The sequence below is a fragment of the Podarcis erhardii genome, assembly GCF_964252035.2.
Source record: "Podarcis erhardii genome assembly, chromosome: 13".
NCBI lineage: Eukaryota > Metazoa > Chordata > Lepidosauria > Squamata > Lacertidae > Podarcis > Podarcis erhardii.
In genome coordinates this window covers 30,463,099-30,482,705 of record NC_138502.1, presented here as the reverse complement: position 1 = coordinate 30,482,705, position 19,607 = coordinate 30,463,099, and the positions used below count along the sequence as shown (strand labels likewise).

Here is a 19,607-nt window from a genome sequence, read left to right as displayed (position 1 = left end):
GGCTTTCCAATATCTCTGGTATTTCCAAAACTTCTTGTTTAGTATATGTTTCTATTAGATACATCTTCAGTTTGTTTCCTAATTTTTATTGAACCAGTTTGCTTGTGTTGGATGTTTTTATTTCAGACTGATTTCATGCATACTGGGATTTAAAACTTTACTGACCAATTGTCAGTTACTCCAGATCTAAACCCCTCTTTATACAGTTCGATCCTAAAAGGCATTAATTCATTAAATGTTCAGAATTTCAATTTGTGCCAAATTAATTCATTATGTTGGGGTTGACATATAAAAAACCCTAAATAAACCTTTTCATATTAATTATAAACAGATTATATGGAGACTACACACATGCTTAAAATGTGGAAATCTAAATACCTTCAATTTTATGAACAATAGCCACAATCCAAATGAAGTTTCATCATGCTTTTTATTTTTATTTCAAGTTCCACCTATTTATATTTCTGACAAATTACTGGAAAAAATTCAAATGGTGATAATGAATTTTGACTTCCAAAGAGAGGAAACTAGATTAAGTAAATATTTTTTGTTCCACAGGACAACATCAGGTGGATGGGGTATACCCAATTTATATTATTATTATTTGTTTGTTTGTTTTCCAGGTGAAACAAGTCTATAGAATAAGACGAGATTACAGTAAACATTGGGTAAATACTGAATCTAAGCTTTCTACAAACCTCGCACTGCAAGCTCTCTCTCTTAAAAGTATTGAAATAAATACAAATCCATTTATTAACTGTGCAGTTCTAACCTAGAAACTTTGGCAACATAAATTAACACCTGTTACTTCCCCACTTATCCCAATATTACATCATCCAAATTTTTGCCAAGGTGAGTCTGATGTCTACTTTGAATTTGGGAATCTAAAGGTCTCTGTACTCCCACGAGCCTCTGGTGCTAATAATTACCCTACATTTATTTCTCAAATGAAAATGACAGACACCAACACAAATCAGATTTATTTTAACCAAATTCACAGCTTTATTACAAAAGGACAAGTGAAAATACAAGCCCTTAGATATCTGACAAAATTTGAAAGTTTACTGTACTCAATGAAAAAGAGGAGGAAATTTTCCTAATTATATTCTAAATTACTTAATGTAGTCTTTGGATCTGTGGAACCCCACAAAAGAAATATGGAAACAGGATGCTGGCATATCAATACAAACTAATGATTTGAAAAAGATTAGGGAATCCAGACCTTTTAAAAACTTTAGTAGGGAAAGCTCATTAAAATTACTGTGTGGGTAGTACACACTCCATTACAAATATCTAAAGAGTTCTCCATATCACCTATTTGTTTGAAAGATTGCGATGAAACTGATACATACTGTATTATCATTTATGGTAGGACTGTACATAGTTTTAAGATTTCTGGAATTTCATTTTGGCAGAAATTATCCTCTTTGCTACTGAATCTATTATTTGTTGCCCCAAACTAATGTTGCTGAGTACTTTCGATAGTACAAATGCAGACAAACTACCCAAAGAATTAGTCTTATAAATGATTCTGGCAGTTCAGTTTGGCACTAAATGGGAAAACAGCTCATTGGATAGATAGTACTACACCTTTTGGAATATAGCTGCTTTTGTGTGTGTGTGTGTGTGTGTGTGTGTGTGTGTGTGTGTGTTTTGATTAAATGAATATTTAGTTATTTAGTTATTTATTTAACAGCATTCTAACACTGCTTGTAATCAGAATCAAAAATAAAACTGTCTAAACGATTTATAAAAAATAAAAAACATCAATAAACAGTTAAAAACAGGCGTGTTTTTTTAAAAAAAAAATAATTAAAAATAATTAAAAATCACCCATAAGCAAAGAGTTCAAAGAGTCAGCATTCTGCATTTCTAGAGAGGATTTCCTAAATTTCACGATTTATTATTTTATTTATTATGTTTATATTATATCTTCCCCCCCCGCCCCAGGAGCTCAAACTGATGTACGTGTCTCTCCCCCTCCTCAATGAATCCCCACAACAACAACCCTGTGAGGTAGGTTAAGCTAAGAGGCAGTGACTGGCCCAAGGTCAGCCAGAAAGGCTTTACTTCTGGCGTAAAGCCTTTTCATTTTAATTTGCCTGACGCAGCTGCTGCAGTTGATAGGAACTAGGGAGCAGAGCATGCACACCCATAGCATGTTCCTTGCAGTCATACCATAGTTTGGCTGTGATAGCTGACCTGGACTTTTGTGCAATTCCAAAGAAAGCTACTGTTGAGAAAATTATTTGTAACTTTAGATTCAGGCAAGCACTAGAACCTCCAGACACATTCTATATGATTTTACGTAGGACGTCCCTATTTTCATCAGAGATATGTTGGAGGGGATGGAATAAGATGTCCCTCTTTTCACCAGAGAAATGTCGGAGGCGATGTATAGTCAGTAAAACCAACATTCTCAAGACAACCTTCTCCACAAGCCTGGCAAATCCGGAACTATACTTAATGGCTCATGATGTGAATCTGCCTTATTTACATGAGAACAACCTTCATTTTCACTTCTGTCCTCTGAAACTTGGGCACTTTCGCTCAACCCATATACAAATGTCTTTTCCCCCCCATTTATCGTCATAACTCTTCAATGCTTTCTTTCTGTGCATAGAAAACCAAAATAAATTTTCTATTTAAAAAAACAACAGCTAAAACTCTGTTAGAGCTGTTGTTTTACAATGGAAAATTTATTGCAATTTTCTGTGCAGAGAAAGGTCCTTACACCCCGGAGGGTGACAACTTATGGTATGCACTACCCAAAAAATAGGGACACAGCTTTGCAGAAAGTTTGCATATACTAATTTACGCATATAGATTCAAATTTAGATATTGGTAGTATAATTTAAATAGAAACACAACATAGCTCACCATACTGGGGAACAGTGCTACCGGCCAGCTGCTGCTAGCTGTGGATAGGCAGCTTCCAGACCCCTGGTGCTTTCAGAGTTATTTATCTTTCAGCCGGACATGTTCTGAACAACCCTTCAAATAGAGGGGTACCTTAAAATAGAGGACTGTCTTCTGATAGCCCTTCATGTCATCTACAAAGCAGGACACATGGCTTCCGTAACTCCCAAGTAAGTGTGGATAGCAGGGACAGGAATCCTGCAGCCCCTCCCGAGATTTTGGTGGACTACAACTCCCATCATCCTTGACCATTGGCCATGCTGGCTGGGACTGCTGGGAGTTTGAGTGCAACAGCACCTGGAAAACCACAGACATCCTCATCCTTAGCACCAATAATACTGAGGTAGTTGGACCCATAGTTTGTATAAGGCAGCTTCCTGTGTTCCTTCCTAAGACAGAAGCTGCTGAAAGCAAAGCATCTTCTTTTGGGTGCTTCTGGATGACTGCAAAACAAATAAACAAGATACAGCAACAACAACAACAACAATTTACAACAATTTTTTTATTTATACCCCAGCCACTCTGGGTGGCTTCCAACAAAATATTAAAAATACAATAAAACATCAGACATTAAAAACTTCCCTAAACACCCACAAAGACATTTTGAGTGTGTGTTATTACTGGCACCATCTTCTTGTTCTGTGGCAATTGCACAATATCTAGTCCCCTTGTGCTAACCAACACCCATCCATGCCACCGATTATTCCTCTACACACCAGGCCAGACAATTGTGCTAGTTACTTCATGCCTGAAAGGCTTGCATTACAATTACAGTGGAAGATTTAAACATTTGCAGTAACCCAGCACTTAAAATGAAAAGGCAGAGGATAACAGGAGGGGTGAGCACAAATGGGAATCACAGAGTGGGAAAGGACCAAAAGTGTCATTTAGTCTAACCCCCTCCAATGCAGGAATCTTTTTGCCCAAAATTAGGGTTGCCATATTTCAAAAAGCGAAAATCTGGACACAAAAGTTGTTGAGATTCTTTTGGCCAAAGTTGTTCAGCTTTTTCTCTCTTTTTTTTTTTGCAAAAAAAATGAAGTTTTTAAGCTATTTTTAAGGAAATTCGCCAAAATCTACACTTCAGACATGGGTTGTCATACATCGTCCAGATTTTCCCGGATGTTCAACCACTTTCCACCTGGGCCCTGTTTCCGACAGCCGAATCCCAGCTATGTCCGGGAAATTCCAGACGTGTTGCAACCCTACCCAACGTGGGGCTTGAAACCACGACCCTGAGATTAAGAATCTTATGCTCTTATTGACCGAGCTATTCCAGGAGTCAGAAGGACATCTTTCAGATTCTTCATAAGAACCGAGTGCGCAAATAGTGTCGATGACTTCAAGAAAGGGTGGTGTGGAAATAACCCTTAAGCACAGTGTCTTAGAATTACGTTTATTGAAAGCAGCGGGACTAGCTCCTGAGTTAACATGGTTAGGATTGAGCTATAAATGTGATCGCAGGAGTTCGGATGAGGGGCGGGGGGGGGATAGGGCTGAATTGCAACAAGAGAGAAAAAGAAGGCAAGGAAAAGGCTTGGGGGGGGGGGTTCACCAGCATTTCCTTTCAAAAGGAGTGTTTTCTATAAAAGGCAGACAGTATCTTTTTGTTCTTTAGAAGAGGGTAAAATATTTATGAGATTATGAAACCAGGGTGGTGATGATCAGGTTGCTGAGGCCAGAGTTAGTTTTAGTGCCTGGGGTATGTAAATAAATATTTTACGCTATGTTTATCGGTTGTGGCTGCAATCCTGTGAACCCTTACTTGTGAGAAAGCACTGCTGAGATCTGTGGGACCTACTTTTGAGTAAACAGGCAACAGGCATACTGGGCTGTTAATTGTGTACTTAATGTGTATGGATCTGTGTTACTGGTTTCATATGGCTGCCTCATCAACAGTTGTATATTAGAGACTGTGATTTACTTCTTGATTCTATCTGATAATACTGTAATAGGCTTTCCCAAACCCCAATTTGGGAATTGAAGAGTGTGGTTGCTGGTCAGATTTTTTTTTAAAAAAAGGGATTTTAGTTGCGGTGGTTGATTTGAGTGTTTCCTTGAATATTTTACTTTCAATTAGGCCTTTGATGCGAGGGCCTGTATACTCGCTTCTGTAACTCAAACTGAAATTGGTTCTGAGTTAGGGCAATGATTAATGTTTGTATGCTGTAGTCGGTAAACTGATTTTTTAAAAACAATTAAAAAGATATTTAAAAGAGAAAAAAAGGGAACAATGGAAATGATACAAAGAAAAGGGAAAGACAAAGCGGGGTGGGAGTAAATGAAAGGAAAACACACTCTCTCTCTCATTTTCAAAGTGACGCATTCTATTTTCTTGTTCCCTATAACTTGATAAAATGCATCCGAAATTTCTCTAGAGTCCTTCTTCAAAGGATTCCAACCTGCCTTTCTCCTTGCTGTTCGGCAGATTTGCTGGAGGGCCATTTAAAAAAAAAGCGTTTAAGTTAACCAAGTTTTCCCCTTTATTTCCATATGGCCTCATTTAAGGTAAATTCCCCAAGATTGGCCTGAACTGCATCCACTGAGCCATTAACATGCAGATGTTAATAGCACAGTGAGATTCATAGTGTCACCTTGGCAGGCCTGAGTTAACATTCCAGGCCGATTGTTGTGGTTAGGGGGGGGGGGCGTTTAAGGTTTGGTGGGTGTCCTCCCCTCCCTTATCTCCCAGAAAAGAAAAGAAATTTTCCAGGGAAAAGAACCTTCCTTTCAGGCTCTTCAGAGACTGATAAACCAGAGTTTAAAAAAACATACCCCAAGCCCTCCTCTCCCCCCCCCCCCGCCAGAAACCCTGGTCCATTCTTCTCGGCTGACTATATGTAAACATAATACATGAAGACTTTTAAGGAGGGCTAATCCTTCAACCCCCTTCCAGGCTTCAACTCCCCCCACCCACCCACCCCTCCAGATCCCAGATTAAGGAGCTGTAGCCTCGCCTTCCCCCTCCAACCAAGGCTTGCTGTTTTAACTTGCTTTTATCTAATTTATCATTGACACTTTGACACCACATTAAAATCAAGGAATCCGCAGCCACACACACACCCTCGCCTCATCTTTCCTTTTCCCAGACTTCTCTTCCGTGCTTCATCCCGCCGCGCATATATATATATATATATATCCCCAACCCCAGTTATTCCCCTGACGTTTATTAAATGAAATAACACAAGCGCAAGCAAGCGCGCACACACACACAGAGAAAAGAGGATTCAGGGATATGACGCCTTAGCTCCGGAAAGTTATTAAATAGGGGAGCTGCTGCCCATACAAAATTTAATTCCTTATTGATCCTCTTCCTATACATCTAGCCAATTTATTATTAGTAATCAGATCTATAAAATACAGAAGAGGAAAGGAACTGATTTCGCCAGAATTTTACCCCGCGGAGAGCAACAATTTCCAGCACCCTTAACAGTTCCTGGGATTATTTTAATAGGGGCGTGAGAGTGGGATAATGTGCTTTAGATATATAGTGTATACTTATTTAAATACCACTACTCCAAGTTTTTATTCGGGTTTGATTGAAGAGGAGAGGAAAACTTGCATTTCAAGAAAGAATCCTCTCTCGTCAGTTGTTGTTTTTTCCGGGGGGGGGGGCGGGGTGTATGAAATTGGAAACATCTCTTTTGTATAATATTTAACATAGTTTATGGTTAGGTTCGAATGTTCGGTGCAGACGGGGTTAACATCTGATCCTATCTCACTCTTCTGTTCTTATTTTTCAATATGTTTCAAAGCAGAACGTAATTGAGGGCATAAGAGACTCCGATATGGAGTGCTTTTTTTTTTTTTAAAGCTCAAATTCAGTTGGTTTGATTTGAACAATACAAATTCCCTTCGAAGGCTTGGTTGCAAAGGAAAGTTTCAAAACCGAGCAAAATACTCCAGTGTATATTTTTTCATTGAACTGTGTGTGGTTTCTTGCAAAGGATGGTTTAATATTTGCATGCTTGGACTATTAGGATAAATAGTGTTGCTTCTTTGAAAAGAACAGATTTCTCTTTAAAGTTAAATTAAACTTAATACTTCTATAGTATAGTTCAAGCATTCAAAGTGTTTCCTTTAAGTATCTCAGTTGCCCTTACAACAGCCCTGTAAAGCAGATCAGTTTTAATGTCACTATTAAGAGGAAAAACCGTCCTGAGGCAACATATGATTAAAATATACCACACTACATGTATAAACCATAAATATTCAGCCTCACAAATACCAGAGTATAGTTTATTGCTACCACCCCCCTGCCAATAAAATAAAATAAAATAGAACACAACTTTTTAAAAATTAGACAAAAGGGGAGGGCGGTCTTCAGGGCTTTCCTAACACCTGGAATGATGAAGCCTCTTAGGAAGCTGCCTTATGCTGAGTCAGAGCATTGGCCCATCTAGCTCAGTACTGTCTACACAGACTGGCAGCAGCTCTCCAGCACTTCTGACAAAGGACATGCCCAGCCCTACCTGGAGTTGTCAGGAAATTGGACCCTGGACCTTTTGCAGATGCTCTACCACTGAGCTACTTGTCCCATTGGAGTGAAGCTGATAAATTGTCCCAGAGATGCGGGGCAACTGCAAACAAGGCCCTTTCCCCTCATGCTGGCCAACCAAATTATTCTCTGAGGCAAGCAGGTAAGTAAGGCTCCTCCTGCCAATATGCAGTTATATGCAGACTGATATTGGATGGAGGTGGTCTTTCAAATAACTGGGGGCCCAAATAATGGGCGTAGCCAGGATTTATGTTGGGGGGAAGGACACCCACCTGTCATCCTGCTTTGTCTGGCTCTGTCTAACAGATTCGGAATGAAAAGTCTCAACAACTATTTTAAATTGCTGTTTTAGATTACTTTCTTTTGACCCCAAGGGCTCAGAAAAATCTGTCAAACCATTTCAAATAGTCTGATTTTTTCTATTTTTAGTTAAGTATTTTTATTTATTTGATTGGGGGGGCAGCTGCCCCTCCACCCCCTGGCTATGCCCACAGCCCAAACCTTGTAAGACTTAAAGCAACTGTGGGGAACCCTTGGCCCTCCCGATGTTGCTGAACTACAACTCCCACCACCCCTAGCAAGCATGGCCAACAGACATGCTTGTTGGGAGTTGTAGTTCAGCAACCTCGGGAGGGCCAAGGGTTCCCCACAGAAGGAAAAGTGAGGACAAGGCTTCTATATCTTTGGTAGCTACACAGAAGGGGGAATTTCCTAAGGAGGGTGATGGCAGATGCACCTCTTGAATTTCCTATGCAGCTTTCAACATCCCTTCAGAGCGGGGATTTTAAAAATTGGATTTGGAAATTGTAGAAACGCCCCTACTTTTAGCTGTTTTTGTTTCATTGTGAAATTGCTGCAAGATGCTTCGAGGGAGGAGATTTGTAAATGAAAGGAACAGGAGCTTTTAATCCATTTTCCCACCTTTGAGAGCCATTTGGAAAGGAGGAGTGTGGGGGGGAAGGATCCTCAGGCCCTCCTCTCTTCATGCTTCTCTGCCCCCTCCCCAAATTCTGTCTTCCTGTGCTTGCTATTGTGAATATCAAGCACCAGCTTTGGCCAGACTTCAGTGCATGATGCTGCAGAACTTGTAGCTGCCCCTAAGGCTGACTAGGGAGCTTATGACCCAATCCGTAGACTTTGCAACTGGCAGCCTATTAATCCTTATTTTATACTGCACCAGCCTTTAACAACACAATATATTGCAGGATACATGTTGATTTATTATGACTAGCCAAAGTGACTGTGATCAAACCTCTGTCATCGTTGGAGGGAGTATGTCTCTGAATCCCAGCTGCTAGGAATCACAAGTGAGGAGAGTGCTGTGGTGCTCAGCTCCTGCCATTGGGCTTCCCATAGTTTGCAGGTTCGATCCCCGAATGGGACAGCTGCATATTCCTGCATTGCAGGGGGTTGGACTAGATCAGGCTTCCTCAATCTCAGCCCTCTAGAGGTTTTGAGACTGCAATTCCCATCATCCCTGACCACTGGTCCTGCTAGCTAGGGATCATGGGAGCTGTAGGCCAAAAACATCTGGAGGGCCAAGTTTGAAGAAGCCTGGACTAGATGATCCCCAGGGTCCCTTCCAACTCTTTATGTATGATACCTAGTTGGCTGCTGTGAGAACAGGAACCTGGACTAAAAGGGCCTTTGGCATCATCCAGCAGGGCTTTTCTTATGAAGCCAGCAATGATAAGTAGCCTCCCAGAAGTACAACGTGCCATTGTGCCCTTGGGACTTGTGCAGGAGAACTTACCTGCCAGCTAAAGGCGGTCATCTCACCCCTTGCTTTGTAGGAGAAGCCAATGTTTTCTAGATCCTGCTTGTCCACTGATTCCAGCATTGCCCACGAAACCCTTTCCTACTCCAGCAGTTTCAAATGTTTCTTCCTGATGTTCGTTGTGTTACTAAACACGCTTTTGGGGGCAGAGGCAGCATTAATCTCAAAAGATCCTACTCTTGACTCAGAGTTGACACAGAACTTTAGTTCCCTTTCCCTAGCGATAATGATGAAGACCCCAATTTCTGTCCCCACATTAGCAGACACATGAAATATATGCTGTTTAAAATAAAATTTAAAAAGATTATATATAGCAAAAAAACCAAAACCAAAACAACCCAAGACAACCACCAACACAACACTTTAATTTTCTTCAGATCTAAGATTTGGGTTTGATATTTGCCCACACTGGATCATGATAATGCCAGATCTCGCCTGTCTTTGATCCTCTTCCTCTTCCTCCAGTGGATCTGAATGTGAAACATGTCTGGAAGGTGGTCGTATGAGGTTTTGGCGGGAAAAACTTGGGTACAGTGTAAAAGATCTCCTTGAGACTTGGGCTGAAAATTAGGCGGAAATGTCTATTGATTTCCGTTTAAATGTTTCATTTGTCCACTGCAACTCTGTGTCATAAAAAGGGCAGGCACAATCAATCAGGGAATGCGCGGCTAGATCACTCCCCCAATAATTGACTTAGCCTAAGTCCCTCACACCCACCTATAGCTGTATGCTCTCCATCTGTAGCTCTCAACCCTTGGGTAAAAACTGCCCCATCGTTTTGACAGTCAGGGTCAAAGGACCATGAATTGAAGGAATCCAACATCAATCTCCACCAAAGATGCTTAAATCGGTACTTTTCACGGCATTCTCCAGCTCTTCAAAGCGAATCAAAAACCTACATTTGTTAGAATGCACATTTGATTCAAAAGTGGTTCTCCTTTTTTTATTTACTTACCATATTAAGTTTCCAATCCTGAGCACACTTGCCTGGGAGTAAATAGAACTGAACTTAGTGTGATTAACTTCTGAGTAAATATGCAGTTTATAATTTGTTTTGTCCCATCCTTTCTCCAAGGAGCTCGGTGGGGTGGGGAGGGTGCATATTTTACCCTAACAACCCATCCTGGTAGGTGGATTAGAATGACCAGAGAGAGTGATTGGCCACTTAACATGGTTTTTGGCTGTGTGTGCACAATACACACATGCAAAGAACACACTTTGATGCAAAGAATTCTGGGAACTCTAGTTTTCTCCTCACAGGGATATAATTCTCAACAACCCTTAACAGACAGTGCCCAGAATTCTTTGAAAGATGTAAAGTACACAGCTTTAGTTGTTAGCGCCACATTTAGCTATTGGCACCAATAGCATTCCCCCATGCTAGTTTTTTGGCTGTATTATTTTGATTCTACACTGTTTTATGCTGGTTTTTAATGTGGTCTTAGCCAATGTTTTGCCATCTTGGCTACATTACTATGTTATGTGTCTGGGTGCCCTTTTACATTGTTTAGTGAACCTACCCAGCGGTTTTGTTGAATGGGTGGTAGGGGAATTTAATAAATAAGTGGCCAGATTCCCTCAGAGGTAAATTCCAGTGGGGCTTGGTGTAAGACTGCAGTTTTACCTCACTTGTGACAAGACTCCAATGGCAGAGCTGTAGTGTTGGTGAAAGAGACAATGTTTGGTTCTTCACAATGACATGGTGTTAAAGCGGAGTCCTTTTGCCACCTGTACCAACCTCAGGTAGCCATTGGCTTTGATTGCTGCTGTTATATTTCCTTGCAGGAATATCCCTGAGCCCTCTTAGTTGTCACAGGTTGGAAGAATTCAGCTTTCTTTGGCTCAGAATTTGGGTTACTTCATTGCAGGAAAGTAAGATATGCACATTTTACTTTGTGGAATTTTGCTACTCACAGCTCTTGAGGTCTGCACAGAAGGAAACGGGCGTCAAAGTTGGTCTAAAAACATGAGTCTTTGTAGCATTGGAACTATTCAGCTACTACTAAGATTGTGAAGAAGAGGAGCTAGAATGGAGGATGAATGATATATTTTGGGAAGGAGTGTGCAAGCTTTCAAAGAATTAATTTTTCGCCTGCCTACTGAAGAGCTAGAAGCCTGTGGTGGTGGAATACACACAAAATTGGAAAGCTTGCATTAGCTTAAACCCATCAAACTATTCCCAGCCAATAAAACATATATAGCTTTTGCTACTTCATTATCTTCTGCAGAAAGCAGAACAAGACAGCCAAACAGCCATAAACATGATGACTCCTCAAGCTACGTAATTTGTGAAGGGGGAAATATTCTGTTAAAAACAACAGTAACATACACACACGCTTGTTTTATTTAAAATGTCTTTTTATTCCTCAGTCAAGGATCCATATTGCACACTGGGGATTACAGTTTTTTCCCTTATATACAGTACATACAACAACTTAAAATAAATAAAGGTACATATCGCTGCCTCCCCCTTTCTCTCCTGCCCTCTTCTCAAGTCAAGTATATTTTGGGAAGGCTGTTGGGAGGAGATGGAAAACTGAACTCTCTCTCCCCTTCCCTCCGTGTCTTTCATTTTCCAAGGTGTGTTCCAAAAATGGAAAGGATGCTTTAAAAAAAGAATAAAAATGGTGATAGGAAATGCAGAATTTTAAGGAAATTCATCTGAGGAGAGAGGATGTACAGGTAATTGTAGCTACATGTAACCAAGGCTACAATCCTATACTGTACATGTTTACCTGACTTCCACTTTGCATTGCACTGCAAATCATAGACATTATTCACTGGGAAAAGCTGATTTTTCACTCTCTCTCCATCTCCCATTTCCAATTCCTTTGGAGGGAAAAAGTAATAAATATGTTTGGGGTCTTTTCCTAAGGAAATTCCTCTTCTCTGGTTCAGCACTAAGAAACTTTAATTAATAAAGACATTCCCAGATTACTAGCACCTTACTTGTGTGTTTTTCCTTATTTTTCCTTCTTGAAAAATAGAGAAGCACTTCTTTAAAACCTGAAAGTGATGGTCAATGTGGTGACTGCATATTTCCCCTTCCCTTTCTTCCAACCATCTCTCTCTCCCTCTCCCCGCCCCCTTCAGCCTTCCCTCAAGTCTGCCCAAATATATGTTTCTCTCTTGCACAGTTCAACTGATTTACCTGAAGGCTCATTCTGCTTTACATTTCAAAGCTAATTATGCAAGGCAAGGAAAAAAAGGGGGGGATAAAACTGGGAAGGGAACCTGAGAAACTCACCTCTACTTTTGTATTCCCCCCTCCATACAACTCCACTAAAAATAGTAATAACATAACACAGTCTATATATATCTCTGAACTGAGAGCACCTGAGTCTGGCAGGTAGGGGAACACACTAGAGATTGTTCTGTTTGTGTGAGGTTTTTAATTTTTTTCCTACCTTTTCAAAAAGCAGTTGCACTCTACAAAAGGTTGTTGCTGATTTTTTTTGGGAAGTATTTTACTTATTTTTGTCCATTTCTTCCCCCAAATAATCTAAGGAGGCCTGCTCACTCTCTCCCTTGTAAAAAGTGGGTCTTCCAATCACCCTTTTTGAACTAATTTGAAAGCTGCCACCACTCTGTTGTGACCAATTATTGTATTATGTTGCTAAAATATGAGTTTCCTTTGGGAGCTGTAGAAAGAACTAACACAATTCTCAGGCATGTTTACTCAATTTCTTTCTGAGTTCAAGTGGGTTTACTCCCCTGTGCATGGGGGGGGGAAAACCCCCACCCATAGCCAAAGTGTTGCATCCAACTAAAATTTTACTCAGGCTAGATCCATTCAAGGATCCAAGTTAGTCATATCCATTCATTTCAACGGGTCTCCTCTATGACTAACATTGGATACAGTATTGCAACACTATAATTAAAAGAGCAAAGTTATTCATTTCAGTGGATCTACTCTTGACTATGAATACCACTGGATGCAATATTGCAATGCTACAGTAACCTGGACTAAGCACCATTGAATACGGTACATTGGAATTTGCTAGTAGGTAAACATACACCCATTGTTTGCTTTTCTTCCTATATGTTCATGGTGCTTTAAGGACACAATCTAGGGGGGAAAGGCTTATGGAACTCACACAGGAGGATATTAGCTTTAAAGCCCCAGAAAAAAAATAATACCAATGACTGCTTCTCTATTCCCCCACTGGAAATTTTTGATGTGTTCAATTTGCTCATCTTCAGCTTCTATCAAATATTTTAAGATCTTAAGTTATTTGTGTCTATTTATAGCATTGCAAAACACTACCAAAAATCTTTCAGAAACATATAGCAAGTTGCCAAGGAATTTTAGAAGGATGTGAAAAGGGCATTTACAGATGGGGAGAAGAGGGATTGTTATATTCTGCACACAGAATAATTCCATGTTGTTGAGAACTTGCTTAAGGGATACGAGAGAGAATATTTAGGCATTTCATGGAATGCAATTCCAGAATGTATATCTATTTTACACACTCATCCATATGCTTTCTTCCCATCTGTTAATAGGCTGCAGACACCACTTTCTTGGAAGTAAGCCCAGCTGCACTCAATGGGGCTTCCGTCTGAGCAGAGACATGCACAGGATTGCACTGTGTGATCTCATCCATTTCAGTGGAACCAACTTACAAGGGCGTGATTTAAAGTCAAAGTCAGAAGTAAATCTCAGTAGGATTTACTCCCAGTTATGTAAATGCGCTGTGGACAACAGCTTCAGGACTGCAGCCTCAATTGGCTAACTTTAATCTAGACTCAGTTTAAGCAAAATAAGCAGGCGGAACTTCTTCCAACTACTGTTGTTTTCTACAAGTATCTGTCTTAGCAAAAACACACACACATAAGGCATAAATAGAACCCTGTGATGAAAGTGCAACAGTGCTGCAGAGATGATATTGGCTTCTACAAGTAAGGCTTAAATCGTTTTTTGTTTTAAATTTCTTGCACAAGAATAAAGTGTTTGTACACGGCATGAAGCATTTCATGCATTTTTAGTTCTGCAATGCAATTGTGAAACCTATCATTGGTTAGAACAGTGGATCCCAAACCTTTTCGCCTCCATGGGCCACTTGAAAATTGCTGAGGCTCTTGGCAGACCACTTAGTGGTTTTTCTGCCTGTTGTAGCAATTGGGAATTCACTGTGCCAGATGCTGTATGGTTTTTAATTGTATTTCTATTGCTTCTTTTATTCCGTACGATTAAAACTGTAATGCAATAAAATGCAATAGAAGAAACAAAAGAAAGACAAATACAATTTTAAATATCAGGCCAACTGAATGGAGCTTGTGGACCAAAGTCTGGGAACTCCTGGGCTAGAATGTGCAACTGATTTGAAAATGCCCCACTTTCACATCCTATCTTGCACTGATAACATTGACATATGCCAACAGTGGCAGGGGGAAGAAAGAGAGGCTCCAAGGACTATTGTGGACAGTGTTGACTGTCCAAAATGTCATCAGCTACCACTACACAAACTGTAAATATTCTTGCATTTCTAGGAAAAGGCTCAGAGGTCATCCCTGCCAGTAGTAGGCAGACTGAGCTGGCTGGTTCTGGTGAAAGATGGCACTGCTAGCAAAGGTGAGCAAATTGCCAAGTTATTTAAGCTCTTATTATGGTGGTTATTACTACTACTACTGGAGTGGGTGCCGCTACTGTCTGGATTTCATAACTTCCGACACCTCAAAACCATGCCAAACATTTGGGAACACATGTGTCTCCCTGGCAAAGGTGTCAATTGGCAGATCAATTAGGCTACATCTTTAAAAACCTCATATTTTCACAGGGATCGGACAATACACATTTGCCAAATAATCTGACTGTAATGGCCACCTTTGAAAGGGCCATCCCTCAGGTGAAAACTAAGAAGTTCCCATGTTTACATGCACTCAAAATAGCCAGGGCTGTTGCTTAGCAGAAGATAACTTTGAAATAATAATAACAAAGAAAATAAGAGAGCAATACATACAACTTTAAAAGCACACTTGGATCTTTCTTACACTCTTTGGACATATGTGTGAATGTTCTCCATGCTGCATTTTTTTAAAAAGTCACTTTTTAAATTTACGTACAGGCTAGCAAATATGGAATGTATATTTGCATCACAGCTGCAGGAATGACATGCACATTTAGTGTCATGTATGAAAAAAATTGTCTGTGAATGCACCTGAAACTGGTACATTGCAGCTTACAAAAATCCAGCAACTTCCCATCTGTGAAACACACACAAAGAGACAAAACCTTGTGAGGTGTGTTCTCATCAATTTCAATGGAGGAAGCAGACCAGGGCACAATTTACTTTGGACGAATGCTTCCTCCACATAAATGAATGGGTCTATATACATGTATACACATGTTCCATCTGATCATCAGAGGAAATGTGAGGTTCTGTATTTAGAGAAAGGAGATTGCAACCCTGCTCTACAGAATACTACTCCTGGTAACCCTCAGATCACTGGATGAAATAACCTTTTCAGCTGAAGCTGTTTAAAAAAAATTAATAATAATTAATGGCAACTGTTTTTAGATGTTTTAAACTGGTTTTTTTACAGAACCTTATTTCGGGGTGGGGAAAAGGATGTGGTTTGCTACCCTAAGGAGGAACGGTGGGATAATGAAGTTAATATATAATTTATCACCATCATCCTATAATCCATGGGATTTTTGCCACTAAAGAAGCAGGACTGCACCCCTGTAACGTGCTTCCAGAGAAGTAAATTCAGTGGGACTTGTTTCACAAGCAAAGATGCTTAGCACTGCAGCCCTAGTCTATGAGGTGCTTCCAAACCTGGCAGCTGCTAATACTTTCCTGAATAATACAAATCAGGATAGGTATATGCACACATTGTGTACTCGTAATTTCTTCCTGCACGTTAGCATACACATACATAAACCACATGTGTTTTGTACGCACAAGCTGACAACATAGGCATTCATGTGATAAGTACGTGCTCTTTCCAACGTGTAAAAAAAAGGTGGGGCTGGCGAGTTGAATACCACCACACCAAGCCTTGAAAAATGAACACATATCTATGCATAGCTGCATGTACATTTTAAAGAACAATGAAACTGAAATTATATGCAAATTATACACACACACAAACACACAAATGAGATGGGGCACAATCCGCCTGGAAGTTCTCCTGCGTGATCCCTCTAGAGATGATCGGGTGATGCACAAGATGGGCTCTCATGCACCTCCCATTCAAAGGGGTTTGTGAAAGAGGAACTCCTAGTGGATGGTGCCTGTGATTCCTGTGTAGCAAGTGGGGCAGATGAACCAGAGAAGAGCTTATTCTTTCCTTATATAATGAGATACGTAGAATGTACCTGCTAACTGCAATCTCCTGTTTGTGCCAGACCAAAAAAAGAGAGCAAATTTTCTATTTGCTGCTTTCTCGTGCTTGTTAACAGTTAAGAGTATTTCTTATATTTATATAAAGGAAAGGGAGAGGGGAGCATTGTGTTTAAGCCCTGATCCTGAGGAGAAGGCTGTGTATGCATGCACACTGTAGTGCCTGCAGATAAATTACACAATTTATGTGTGTGTGCATAGGGATCTCCTGTGGTGTAAGACATGCATTTTCCCTCTCTGAATGTAACACCCCCAAATTCCACAGCCTTCTGCATACTGGTCAATATGCTCTGGAAACCTCATTCCACAAACTGCTTTCACTGATTGTCGTGTCTTTTGAAGCTGCTCCCCCCACCCCCATTTTAACAAATCCCTTCTATGGCATGTTTCATACTGAATTTCTTTCTTTCCTTTCTTCCTTCCTTCCTCCCTATCACTCTTTCTTTCTGTTTCTCTCTTGTCCGGCTCACTATTACAAAACTCCCAATGAAGTTAAAGGTAGAAATTGAAAGGGGGGGAGGAGCAGGGAGAAGACATGTCAATATTTGGCCTCCACTGAATTCCACATTCCTCCAAAAATAAGGTGTGCAGTTAAATGAACAGGGCTGTCTGCCTGGCAAACACCAGGACCCCTCCCTTCTTTTATGCAAAGTTGGGCTCAAATTTTGAACACAATAAGACAGGGCTGAGAAGGGTTGTGAGGCAGTTTTTGAAGAAAATTAAGACAGCAGCAAGAAGAAAAATCTCCCCACCCCACCCCCGTCATATTCCTCCAGTTTTCCCAAATCACCAGAACAGCCAAAAAGACCAGGCTATACAAGTTGACAGGAAAATAAAATAAAAATAAAAAGCCCACAACCCTCTTTTTTTCCTTCTGATATCAGCAAAAACAACTTACGATCTAGGCAACAAATATTCAAAGCTGGTTACTGAAAAGGGGGAGTTTTCAGTCACAACAATGTTAATTTAGTCCTCCACATACAAAGCACCCAAGTTATGTTGTGTTCCCAGGAATAATCTGGTTTCATTCTTTTTGTTGTTGGGGGGAAAAAATCTGGGGGCAATTAAGGTGGAAATCCTCCTTCATCAAGGTAGCCCAAATGAATGTATTCTACCCAAGATAATTCATACAAACTAATTTAAACCCATTTTCCCCCCTTTAGGGGCATGGGAAAGCTACTCCTCATTTCCTTTCAAAATTGATTCGAACAATACAAATTCCCTTTTCTCTCCAACAAAAATGCAGGTTGGGAAAAAATAAACCAACAGAACTACACTAAGCATATTTACTGAGTTCCACTGGAATTCCACCCTTATTCCTCTCAAAAAGAGTGTCAAGATTGCTGCCTGCAGAAGGCAGAATATTTTGGCCAGGGGAAGGGGGGGAAAAATGGTTTCGCTATTTTAAACATGTTTAATCAGAAGTGAGTACCAGAAATTGCAACATGGGGTTATTCCCTTGCAACTGTGTCCAGGATTGCAACCTTTTAAAAGCATCTTATTTTCTCCGTTCCAAGTTCACTTTGATTCACTGCCACTTCCAAAAATCCGTGAAACTCAAGAAGCCAGAATTTCCCCTAAGTTGAAATCTGCAATTTTAATCCATTATTTATTTTGTTTTATTTTCCCCAGGTAAGATTCTTGGGGAGGTGAGGAAGAGAAAATGTTGTTTTAATAGAAGGACGGTGGGAACAAAGACTGTCCAAAATATGACAATTACCCGGAGCAGTAAAAACAAGTCTATAATGGGGGCTTACTTCCAGATAAACATGTTTCAACCTTTGGGTTTAATTCCCAATAATTCCAGAAATATTCACCTTATAGAGAACAACCCTTTCTTTGCACTGATTAAAAAACCGTTCTGTGACCTCCACTGATTGTACAGCAACTCCAGAGTAACAGTTCTGGCTTGTGCCCTGAGATCCAATTTTGAAACGGGGGAAATATATAGCTTGAGGTTTGGTTTTGATTTCAGGCAGGCAGGGAAACCTCTGAAGACCAAGAGGAATAATAAAAGGAAAGAACATTTGTTTGTATCAGGGAGAGAGGGGGTGTAGTTTCCTCTGACAGTGTGGTTGGGGGGGGGGAGAATCTCTTTTTTTCTGCATTCCACTTTGGAGATCAAATTGTCCATCTGCATTTCATTGCAAATTTGCCCCTGGATCCAATTTCTTTTTCCAGTAAATTTTTAAATAAACAGAATGTTACCGAAGGCTACTTAAAAGTCAGGGTTCTATTAGGCAACAAACAACAACCTCCTTTTTAAAAAACACAACTGTTTCAAGTAACCCTTTTCTCTCCCTCTCTTTCTTTCTTTCTTTCTTTCTTTTGGTTCAAGCAAGATCAGGGATTTATTTTTCTTTTTTTTCTTTTTCCCAAATGAAGTTGCGTCACCCACTTCTGCACCTTTTCAGTAGACAGTAGAATATACTTAATTTTGCTTAAAATCACTTTTTGCACCATTCAACACGCACACACAAACAATCCCAAATTCAGGCAAAAAGAAGGGGGGGAAATTCCATTCTACTAAAAAAAAAAAATCCCCTTGCAAAATTCTGCTGTTGGGGATAAAACAGTCACTTTTGTCTTGCTTTAGTTTTAATCAGGAAACGGATGGAGGCTGGGGGGGGGGAGGAGTGATGCTTTGATGAGTTTAATGTGCGGTGGTTGAAAGGCCATGCCATTTCTCTTCCAAATTAAGGAAGAAAGGTGGGGGAGGGGAGGGGAGTATACTTTTAACTTGGCAAATGAGGGAGGGGGAGAAGAGAAGGGTCTTTCACTGGGGAGGGGGAGGGGAAGCTGCCTTGAAACTTTCTCATTCCTCACAACACACCCACAACTCTTTTAAATTTCTCTGCATGGAGCAAACCACTCCAGATTAAAAGGAAGGGGGAGGTCAGCTATGCCCCAAACTTCCTTTGTGTCTTTTCCCCCCTAACAGACCTTTTCTGCCCTCCCCATATTAAAATGTTGTGCATATTAAGCCAAAGTATTGCTACCATAAATATCTTTTTTTTTAAATTACACAACACCAAATTTTGTTCTCCAATCTCTTTTACACTCT

General features: G+C 40.3%; 1 protein-coding gene across 1 annotated transcript in view; it reads right to left on the bottom strand.

Annotated features, from left to right (window-relative positions):
* EPOP (elongin BC and polycomb repressive complex 2 associated protein) overlaps positions 1 to 19,607 on the bottom strand; it is a 65,206-nt gene that overhangs the window by 37,161 nt on the left and 8,438 nt on the right. The gene's annotated exons all lie outside the window — the stretch shown is intronic.